The 12411-nt window shown below is 34.3% G+C and overlaps 1 non-coding gene across 1 annotated transcript; it reads left to right on the top strand.

Moving 5' to 3' along the window:
* Positions 1–1164: 1164 nt before the first annotated feature.
* On the top strand, positions 1165–1236 carry TRNAT-AGU. Its single transcript has one exon. It is a non-coding gene; the product is annotated as a tRNA-Thr (tRNA).
* The last annotated feature ends 11175 nt before the right edge of the window (positions 1237–12411 follow it).

The following is a 12411-nucleotide window of genomic DNA, read 5'->3' as shown; positions in this document are numbered from 1 at the left end:
TTTAAAATACATTCCCCAAAACAATAAGTGGCTATTTTTACAGAAGAGGTCAGGTGAGGAACTGGAGTGGGAACCTGGTGGAGAGTGGGTAGACTTTGGAGTCTGAGAGAGCTGGGTCTCACCCTGGCTCTGCCTTTTTCCAGCTGTATGACTCAGAGGAAACTGTCACACTTCATGGTACATTAGTTTTCTCATCTATAAATGAAGGAAAAGTTTCCAGGGTATAAGAGTAGGGAATCCAGGGAGGGCTGGATTAGAGGGAGAAGCCTTTGAAAAGTTTGACTTGGAATCCATGAACTTAAATGTCCTGCTCTGACTGCGGTTATAAGAGGATGGCTGGGAGAAATGTTCCAAATTCAGGGGATGTAAGCGATTCTCACTCTGTTTGCTCATTGGGTGGGTAAGGGGATCTTACCATTTTGTAAGCAGATCTTGGATGTCAGTGAGAAGTGGGTGACAATAGGTGAACTGCTATCCTGGGAAATCTGGGAACACTGGTTTTGGTTGATAAGAGCTAGGAAAAATGAAGAAGAAGGAATACGAGTGGGGAGAGGAAAAGAAGAAAAAGAGAGCATTTTGTCAGATCATCATCAACAGAAAATCCAATTAATATTTTAATATTCTTACCAGAGCATTAGCAAAATTTTTGATAAGTACCCACAATGACCCATAAAATATTTTCGTTTGCTCTGGAATCAACTTTTTAAATTGAAAGTTCCTCTGCATAATTTCTTGACTTACTAAAGGACTGTGCTTATGCTTTTGTTCTAAGAACTGCCTTTTCACATGAGAACTGTTGAAAAAAGATTCATGTTTTATTCATTTCTTCTTTTAGCTACTGAACAACAATCAGCAGCCTATATTGCTGGTAAAGAAAAAAAAAAGACTATAAGGACCCAAGGCCTCTCTGTATTATTAGTAAGTTTTCAGCTAAAATGTAAATCTAAGGTAAGAAATTTTGTTAATCTACAAAGTGAAATAAATTCATCCCATAGAGAAAAATGTATGTTTTAAAAGCTGTCTAAAAACAAAAAAAAATAAGGATATTTCAAAAAGAAAGCAAAACTCATGGGAACTCCTTGAACTTTATATGTGAATTAGGAGGTCCATAAGACCGTAAGTCCATAACAAATAGGCTGTAACTAAAAGAAATGAAAAGGAGGAGTGGGTATAGCTCAGTGGTAGAGTGCATGCTTAGTATGCATGAGGTCCTGTGTTCAATCCCCAGTACCTCCATTTGAAAAATTAGTAAAAGTAAAATAAAATCACAATGATAAAACAGTAAAAGAAATAAGGCTATAGGTAAGAATTTGCACAATAACCATGACATATTTATTGAGCACTTACTATATGCCAGGCACTATGCTAAGCATATTACAAGCATTGTATTATTTAATTCTCTCAACAAAGTTCTACCATTAATCTCTCTTCCTCTCCTCCTCATATAACAGATGAGGAAATCAAATAAGTCTAGGATAAGGCCTGAAAATTGGTGGTTCCAAAAAGTTCCCAGTGATGTTTTAGTTCTGGTTTAGGCACAATATTTTCGGAACCAGTGCTACAGGGATTCTCAACCCCTTTATTAACAGCAATCACTTATTCTTAAAAAGTAAAAATTGTATAGCTGGAATTGTCTTCAACATCGTTTTATTGATTATATTCAACATCATTAGCCATTAGAGAAATGCAAATTGAAAGTACAATGAGATACCACTACACATCTCTAAGAATGGATAAAGTAAAACACAGTGACAATACCCAAATACTGGTGAGGATGTGGAGAAATGGAATCTCTCACACATTTCTGGTGGGAAGGTAAAATGGCACAGCCTCCCTGGAAAACAATTTGGCAGTTTGACATAAAAATAAATGTGCAAATACCACATAGCCCAGCAATTATACTTCTGGGCACTTACCAAAGAGAAATCAAAACTTATATTTACAAAAATGTTGTACATAAATGTTTTAGCAGCTTTCATAATATTCAAGAAATGGGGAAAAAACCTTACCCACTCAAGGAGTGACTAGTTAAACAAACTGTAGAACATCTATACTATGGAATACATACTATTGAGCAATAAAAAGGGACAAACTACTGATACATACAACCTGGATGAATCTCTAGAGAATTAAGCTGAATGAGAAAAGGCAATTACCAAACGTTACACATTGTTATGATTCCATTTATAGAACATTCTTGAAATGACAGAAATATAGAAATGGAGAGCACATTGGTGGTTGCCAGCGTTAAAGAGAGTGTGGGGCCAGGAGGGAAGTGGGTGTGACTCTAGAAGGACAACGTGATCCTTGCTATGATGGGAATGTTTTGAAGCTTGACTGTATCAGTGTCTATATCCTGGTTGTGATGTTGTACTATAGTTTTCCAATATGTTGTCATATGAAGAAAATGGGTAAAGGGTACATGGGATCTCTTTGTTTTATTTCCTATAACTGCATGTGGGTCTACAATTATCTTAAAATAAAAAGTAAAATTTAAAAAATTATGTATGTAGCTAGCATCATGTTTCTGCTGGACCATGCTGCTGAAAGAATTTGTAAGATCCTGTAAGGCAGAGACTTCATATCACACAAATATGAAGCATAATAGATACTTTGAACACACTATACGTTTTTGTATCTTTCTCCTGATATTCACCAATAACTTATTAAAATGATTAACACAAACCAAATATCACTAACATAGTATTTTTTCAATATCATACTTGCTGTTTTTATTTTTAAAAACTGGATGATTTTTTGTAAATCTAACTAGTAACGTCTACTTACATGTTTTTTCCATAGATTTACTTGCAACATGGTGGTCTTTTCCTTTAACCAGGTGATTTTCCTTATGACATTTTTCTTTTGAACAGCTGTTGATTTTGTATCCCTTTAAGTCAACTATGGTCATGGTACAGGGATCATCTTGCAAGACATTGTGTTTCTTCAGTGTTGAATTTTTGGTTGTACAGGTATAAGTACCTGAAGTAAGATCGTGCCAACTGTAATTCACAAGATTCCCACAGGGAAAGTTATGTTATACTCAGCATATTTCTGCAATGTCTCCCCAGGTTCATACAGTATTTCAGCAGCAGTGAGTCTGTATTCTTCAAATAGAGCCTCCTGCAGGTGTAGTTTGGAAAATTTAAGATTAGTAGATAACTTGGAAACACTAGGAGTTTGTGAGATGCCAAATGAGTTGGATTCATCTTTCTCTTCAGATTCAGCTACTGTAGATATTCTTGCTTTCTCTAGTTCTTTAGATCTTGCACTCTTTGTATGACTGTAAAAAAAAAATACGTAAGTTTTAAGGATATTTTATACTCTTCATCATAGCAATTTGACTTCTAGAAGTCATTTTAAAATATAATAAAAAGTATAATATCTATGCATAAAATTGCTAACTAGAGCATTATTTTTGATATTACAAAAAATTTAAAGGAACCTAATGGCTTGGAGAGATATAGCTAAGTAGGTAATACCATACCCACATAATGAGTAGCCATGAAAAATTGTTTAGAAAATTGCTCTTAAAAACTTGGAGAAATGTTTTTGTTATAATATTGTATGAAATTGCACATAACCATATATGTGGAATGATCTCAAATGTATAATATATATAAACCATATATCTGGTAGTAAAAAGACTAAACAAATGTCCTCTAAAAAGCAAACTGACTGTGGAATTATGGAAGTTAATTTTTATTTTCTCCTTTTATATTTTATACTTTTCTAACTTTTCTACAATGAACATTTATTATGTTTATACACAGAAGATAAAAAAACCAACATATGTGTGTTTAATTGTAAGACAAGACAGAGATCATTTCTTCCAGAAAGCCTTCCCTGAATTTCTTTGTCTACATTTTCTGTGTTCCCATAGCCCATCCTACACACCCATATCAGATGTTACTACACTGTACTAAAAATTCTAAAGCAGACAACAGAAACAGACTCACAAAAAGACTAGGTATTTCAGGGATTGGAATTTTCAGCCACAGTTTATAAAACAACTATACATACTATGTTTAAAACTTCCATGTGGTCAAATGCCCAAATGTCCATCAACAGATGACTGGATAAAGAAGATGTGGTATATTTATACAACGGAATACTATTCGGCCACAAAAATGACAACATAATGCCATTTGCAGCAACATGGATGTTCCTGGAGAATGTCATTCTAAGTGAAGTAAGCCAGAAAGAGAAAGAAAAATACCATATGAGATCACTCATATGCGGAATCTAAAAAAAAAACAAAAACAAAGAACATAAATACAAAACAGAAACAGACTCACAGACATAGAATACAAACTTGTGGTTGCCAAGGGGGCAGGGGGTGGGAAGAGACAGACTGGGATTTTAAAATGTAGAATAGATAAACAAGATTATACTGTATAGTACAGGGAAATATATACAAGATCTTGTGGTAGCTCACAGCTACCACAAAAAAAAAGTGACAATGAATATATGTATGTTCATGTAAAACTGAAAAATTGTGCTCTACACTGGAATTTGACACAACATTGTAAAATGACTATAACTTAATTAAAAAAATGTTAAAAAAAAAAACTTTCAAGTGGTCTTCCCCTTTTGATAATAGCATCTAGGTAATTCAAAGTAACCCTCCCTTGGAAGACAACTAGAGAAGCTGGAAAAATATAAAAAACATCTTCCCAAAGGCTATAGAGAGCTATAGAGATAGTAAAGAGTTACTATCAGTATCTGGGAAAAGATATAAATCCAAAGAGGTAAACCCCATATTTCCCTACCTTGTGAGGGGTTGGGGTGGGGAAGAGAATTTTACCAATTCTAGAAGAATCTGAGGAGAGGCTTAGAGTCTGATCAGGCCTTTGGTAGTTTTGTGGAGGCTAAGGATTCAAAATTTGGAATCCAGGGCTTTCCAATGGGAGGTTATTAGATGAGACTCAAATGGCTACATCTTAGGAGTAGGGGTTATCCCAAAGTAGACCTAAACCAGCACATTCAAACACAGCTTCATATTATCTTGTTTCCTGACATTGAATTAAAGTGATCCCAGAGTGTTGCCTCAAGCCTCTGACAGAAACAAATATAAATTTCCTCTAGAGGAAGATAACTTCATCCTGGCTCTCAAATTATTTTTTAAAACAATTTTTCAAATACAATGTCTGGCACAAAGTTTTTTTTAAAAAATCAGATTCACAAAGAACCAAGAGAACATAAATAAGGACCTGTAGAAATAGCAATTAATAAAAACAGAACCATAGGGAGATACAGAGTTTAAAATAACTATGCTTATTATGTCCAAGGAAATTGAGAATTTTTGTGAAGAAATGAAAACTACACTCAAATATTACAGCATATTTGAAAAAGAACAAAATAGAAATTATAAAGATGAAAAATATAATAATCAAAATTAAGATCTCAGTAGATAGGTTTAATACCATATTAGACACAGCTGAAGAGAAAATTAGATGGAAGATTGTCAGAAAAAAATCTCCACAATGAAGTACACAGAGACAATATTGAACAGAAGGGAGGTTACAAAATACAATCTGTTTATAATCATCAAAATCTATTAATTCCAAAAGGATAAAATGGAGGAAGATCATTTTGGTAAATTAAACATATGTATTTGACCTATACCCTGTAAATATATATACGTATATACACACATACATATACATAGATGTGTGTGTATATGTATATATATATGTATATCTCTCTATATATATGTATATATATATAGACACACATACATAAAATGTTATACACTTACTGGTTTTTAAAAGATAGATCTTATTTTAACAATCTATTATAATATAATGACACTGTAAATGTATTTATCACTTTATAAAGGACTTTCACATACACTACTTTATCAAAACTTCACCATCTATTAGATAGGTATTATATTATCTCTACTTCATTTCATAGTATTCTATGTATGTAAGTGCAAAACTATCATTACCTATTAAATAATAACTGTGATTAATTTAAAATTTTAATAATAGGTGGTTGACATTGTACTAGTTGTTTTGACCGTCCTGTAAGATAAATCTTTTATTCTCCTGTTACTGAAGAGGAAATACTATATTTATTTCTAGGATAAGGACTTTCCACTTTCAAGAAAACTAATTTTTTTTAATTAATTAATTAAAAAAAATTTAATATCTGAGTGAGGGGCATTGGTCTGGGCCTTCAGTTTCCTTTGCATTTTTCTAGAGTCTTGATAGATATGAAAAATGGACTATGAATGCCAAATAGTGCAAAAAGAATACCAGCCTAAAAATACTTTTTTTGTGTGACAGTGGACAAGTTTCTACAAATTCTGGAAACTGGGTAGCTCTAGACCAGAATTGAGCAACTGGTAGGTAGCCCTAGGGCAAGATCCATAGATTCACTGTGTTTGGCTTGTCTAATGAAGTGTATAGTGCATTTTTAAAAATTTGAATTAGTTGCCAATATCTGAGGGCCAGAAGAATTCTGCAAAAATCTACATTCCTAGTTTCTCTTAAAAAAATGAAAAGAACTGTGCACTCTGGGGCTGCATTCCCGTATAGTAGAAATGGACTACAGCTACCCACTAGCATGTAAGTAGGTTCCTCCTCTAATTGTTATGTTTAGGCTGTGACTAGAGCTATCATATTAAGATATCTAAAGACATAAATAGCTATGCTGTATCTATACTAGTATTTCACACTAATATCCATCCTAATATGGAATTTCTATAAAAAGGAAAAGACATGCAACTCTAAGGCCATTGCTATCCCAAGAGGGAGTATTCTGGCACTCTCTTACGCCAGAGTTGTTTGCATTTGATATGATACCTTAGTCATGATAATCAAAACTGTCTTCAGACATTGCCAAATGTCCCTTGTGGGGGAAAAACCATGCCTGCTTGAGAACTCACTGCTATAACTGACAACTTTTAAGACTTCTGATGTATGTTCTAAGACAGATTGGGGTATTTTAATTTTTACTTCACAGGTTAAGAAACTGTAGTAACTAGAGGGTAAAAATGTTGTGGAACAACTAGTTCCATTATTTCATCCATCTCTGTGGGCTTGACACAATTTCATGGTTGTTAATCACAAATCTCTGTTAAGCACATTCGATATGCCAAACATTGTTTTTCGGTCTGGGGATAGAGAAGTGATAAACAGGTAAAATATCCTGTGCTTATAGACCTGATACTCACATGAGGAGACAGAAGGCAAACAAATAAATAGGAATACCATTTACAAAGATAGAAAGTGATAAGCACAACAGAAAAGTCAGGAAGGGGAATAGAGAATGCCAATGGGGACAGGGCAGAAATTTGAAATAGGACAATCAAGAAAAGTCTCATACAAAGATGATCCTTGAACAGGGAGTAAGCAATGTAGAAAGCAGAAGGAACATCTAGCACAAACTGCCTAAGGCAAGGGTTTGTTTGTAGAAAAGCAAGGAAACTGATGACTGGTTGATTTGGAACCACTTATGTTTAAATTAACTACTGATTTGGCTAAAACAAAGTTCTCTGATTTACTTCATTGTCAGCTTTGATATGGCAACTCCTTGACGTAGTTTCTTGGTGGATGGGGAACAGGGAAATATTGGTCCTGAGCAGCTTATAACCCTTTGAGAATGTAAAGTGATCCCAGCAATTGGAGAGTAAATTCCAAATGTTTTACCGATAGTTAGCCTCTGCAGCGCATCCCAAATGGGAAAAATGGTCTTTACACGTTCTCTTATCCCATATTTTCCTTTTTGGTTTCATCTAAAAGAAAAAAAAAATTTCTGATTACAAAAGAGAGAAAAATACTGGTCAAAAGTGAGTTATTTTTTTAAAAAGTAATCTACAATTTGATGAGACAGAGCTATATTATTACCTGATCAAAGAAATAGATTGGCCCAGTGTCCAAAGGTTTAGTTTCAATAATCTTCCATTGAGCCATGAGACCTAAGAAGGATAAAATGGAAATCTGAAGACAAGTTATCATGTCTGTAGGCAATATTTCAAAGCACTTGATGGTTTTAAAGTTTAAATGTTTTATTTTCAATTAAGTATAAACAAATTTTAAGGAAGGAGCACAACCATCCCTTTACCTCTATCTTCATTTTATGGGCTATTGACTTGACATAGATGCAGTCAAAAGGATTGCATGCTTATGTCAATACTGATTTTCTCAACCTTAGCACTATTGACATTTTGGGCCAGATAATGCCTTGTGGTAAGGAGCTACCTTGTGCTTGGCAGAATGTTTAGCAGTATCTTTGGCCTCTACCTGCCAGATGCCAGTAGCATACCCTCTTACCCAGTTATGACAACAAAAAGTATCTCCTGATGCTGCCAAGTATCTCCTGGGGATCAAAACTGCCTCTTGTTGGGAATGACTGTGCTGATGTAAGGGCCAGGAAAAAATGGCTTGACAGGGAATGAACTGATTGCTTGTGAACATGAGTGATACTACTGATGACAGGACCATTAGAGCAGTACGATTCAAAATGAGGTACCTGGACAAGCAGCATCAGTATCACCTGAGACCTTGTTAAATGGCCTCATGGGTTTGCACTGAAGAAGACGAGTACACAGTGGAGGACTGGACAACAGCAACAGCATCAAAGAACTGGGACATGCAGTGGCTGGAGGATCATTAGCTATTATTATTAATGAGAAAAATTTTCAAAGGCTCAGGCTTGACTAGCTCTGTTTTACAGAGAAGTAAGAGAATATGTTTCAAATGAGACTTGAAGGACACCAAAAGCTCCTGTTTATCTAAACATCTCTCATTGTCCTGCCACTGTGGGCAAAGATTCCACTTTGAATAAATCCAATTATCTACAAAATCCCTGGTTAAAGTATAAATACAGGCACTTATGCTATAACATGATGTATATATTGGTAGAAAACCTCATGCACTGCAACATTGTGCACTAAAAAGAAGGCTTATGGGAAAAATAGGATTAGGACACACCACTTAAAACCTATGCCACTTTGTAACCACAGCACAAAAGAGTAACAGTAATTGGTACCTCATGACAAGCATAAATAGCCCAGGCAGGCACCTGTGGCCAGAAGCTGCTTCACGGGATAGTTAAAAAAAAAAAAAAAAAAAGAGTAGGAACACAAACTTATGAGTACTGAAATCATGTGGATGAATTAGAGTTTCTTACCAGTGGGGTTGATTTTAAGGTGGGCACATAAAGATGTCAAACCTGCCAGAATCTGAGAGCCATAAGCCTGGGGATATGCCTTTCTGGAAAGGGGTCCCTGCGTACTGGTGCTCATTATTATGTTTTTTCTTAAGAGTTGAAAGAGCCCTTGTCTATGTAGCTGCTGAGCTGAAGACTTTTTCTTGTCCTAATAAAGGTTATAATTCCATTACTTCTGTGGCCCCCCTTTTCATTAGAAAAATCAAGTATGAAAAATTGAGGATGACAACATACAGGTTATACAACATCATTCACTTATCTAATAATCATTAGCTAATTTGCATTACAGAAACACAACTGGGGTAAAACAGACTACATGTTTCCTTGGGAGGAGAGAAGAAATAGCTTAAACAATTGAGTATGTAGTGTTTCAATGAGTTCATTACCAGCTTGAAACATAGAGAAGAGGCCCTGAGGAAATCAGGGAGGTAAGTATGGCAAGAGAAGGAAGTAAAAGGATGGTCCTGAGAACATCAAAGAACTTCAAACAGTTCTAATCTACATCTACAATAAGAGGAAAGCTGGAATTGTCAAAAATCAGACACTAAGAGTACCATACATTCCTTAAAAAATAGAATATCTTCCCTACTAGTCTATGAGGCCAGAATTACTCTGATATGAAAACAAAAAAAATCACAAAAATAAAACCACAATTCGAATGACATCATTACGTCTAGGGCTTTCTGCAGCTACAAGGTGGCAGTTATGAAAAGCATGGCCTTCTGTACCAGTATCTAAAAAGCAGCCACGACCTTCTTCTTTGTGTGTTCCCTTTTTTTCATTTTTCCTTAATTTTTCTTAATCAACTCTGCTGTTGTTGCTGCTTCTTAGCAAAACTAATAAAAACAAAATTGTACTCATTGAATGAAACATTCTGGGCATCAGACATTTAAAACCTTCACTCTGTGGGAAAGGGAAATTCACAATATGAAAGGCAAATATACAGTAAGCCCTGAATATCACTTAAATAAGCCAGCATATAGGTTAAAAACAATTAAAAAATTGTAAAAGCAATTATAATTACAATAAACAGTAAAAGGATAAACATGAAGATGTAAAATCGGACATCAAAATTGAAAATATGGGGAAGGGGAGTATAAAAATGTAAATCTTTTAGAATGTGTTTCAATTTGAATGACTATCAGTTTAAAGCAATAGATATAGTTATGGATCAACATATTTGGACTCCATGGTAACCACAAATCAAAAACATACAAAAAATTCACAAAAACAAAACAAAACAAAAAAGGAACTCAGGCATACTACAAAAGAAAATCATCAAACCACAAAAGGAAAAACAAAAAGAAGACAAGAACAAAGAAGAACTACAAAAACAACTGGAAAACAAGGATTAAAATAGCAATAAGTACATACCAATCAATAATTACTTCAAATGTCAATGAACTAAATACTCCAATCATAAGACACAGAGTGGCAGATTGGATTAAAAAAAAAATGGAAGAACCTGTTGCTTACAAAAGACTCACTTCAGGATGAAAGACACATACAGACTGAAAGTGAGAGGATGGAACAGATATTTCATGCAAATAGAAATGACAAGAGGGTAAGGGTAGCAATACTCATATCAGACAAAATAGACTTTAAAATAAAGGCCATAAAGAAAGACAAAGAAGGGCATTATATAATGATGAGAGGATCAATAAAAGAAGAGGACATTATACTCGTTAACACATACAAATCCAACACAGGAGCACCTAAGTATATAAAGCAAATACTAACAGATATAAGGGGAGAAACTGACAATAATACAATGATAGTTGGAGATTTTAACTCTGACATCAATGAAGAGATCACCCAGATAGAAAATTAATAAAGCACTAAGGTCTTAAATGTCACAATAGACGAATTGGACTTAAGTGATATCTACAGGACACTATATCCTCAAAAGACAGAATACACATTCTCTCCATGTGCACATGGAACTTTCTCTAGGAGAGACCATGTACTAGGTCATAAAATAACCCTCAACAAATTTAAGAGGATAGAAATTATTTCAAGCATCTTTTCTGACCACATGGCATGAAACTCTAGGTTAACCACGTAAAGAAAAATGAGAAAAGAGTAAACACATGGAGACTAAACAACATGCCACTAAAAAACCAATGGGTCAACAATGAAATCAAAAAATAAATCAGAAAATACCTCAAGATGAACAGAAAAGAAAGCAAACATTTATAAAATCTATGGAATGCAGCAAAAGTAGTTCTAAGGGGGAAGTTCAAGTGATATAGATCTTCCTGAAGAAACAAGAAAAATCTCAAATAAACAACCTCACTTATGACCTAAAAGATCAGAAAAAGAACAAACAAAACCCAAACTCAGCAGAAAGAGGGAAATAATAAAGATCAGAAAGGAAATAAATAAAATAGAGATAAAAACAATAGAAAATATCAATAAAACCAAGAGCTTGTTTTTTGAAATGATAAACAAAATCAAGAAACTAGCCAGGCTCACCACGAAGAAAAGAGAGAGGACCCAAATAAATAAAATAAGAAATGAAAGAGGAGCAATAACAACTGATATACCAGAAATACAAAAAAAAAAAAAAAAAAAAAAGACAATACTATGAACAATTATATGCCAACAAATTGGAAAACCTAGAAGAAATGGACAAGTTTTTAGAAATGTGCAGCCTTCCAAAACTGAGTCAAGAAGAAAAGATAATTTGAACAGACAGATCACTAGAAGTGAAACAGAATCTGTAATTCAAAAAAAGCTCCCTGCAGACAAAAGTCCAGGATCAGATGGCTTCACTGGAGAATTCAACCAAACATACAAGGAAGAATTTACATCTATCCTTCTCAAACTATTCCAAAAAACTGAAGAGGCGGGAGCAGTCCCAAATTCATTCTATAAGGCCACCATCACCCTCATAACAAAAGCAAACAAAAACACTACAAAAAAAAAGAGAATTACAGGCTGATATCTTTGATGACTACAGATGCAAAAATCCTCAACAAAACATTAGCAAACCAAATGTAACAATATATAAAAGGGATCATACACCATGATGAAGTTGGATTCATTCCAGGGTCACAAGGATTGTTCAACATACGCAAATCAATCAATGTGATACACCACATTAACAGAAGGAAAGACAAAAACCACATGACCATTTCAATAGATGCAGAAAAAGCATTTGACAAAATTCAACATCTATGCATGATAAAAAAAAAAAACTCACCAAAATGAGTACAGAGAGAACACATC

The sequence above is a fragment of the Camelus ferus genome, chromosome 12 (genome assembly GCF_009834535.1).
Source record: "Camelus ferus isolate YT-003-E chromosome 12, BCGSAC_Cfer_1.0, whole genome shotgun sequence".
Taxonomy (NCBI): domain Eukaryota; kingdom Metazoa; phylum Chordata; class Mammalia; order Artiodactyla; family Camelidae; genus Camelus; species Camelus ferus.
Note: the sequence above shows the minus strand (reverse complement) of the source record. Positions and strands in the feature narration are given on the sequence as shown.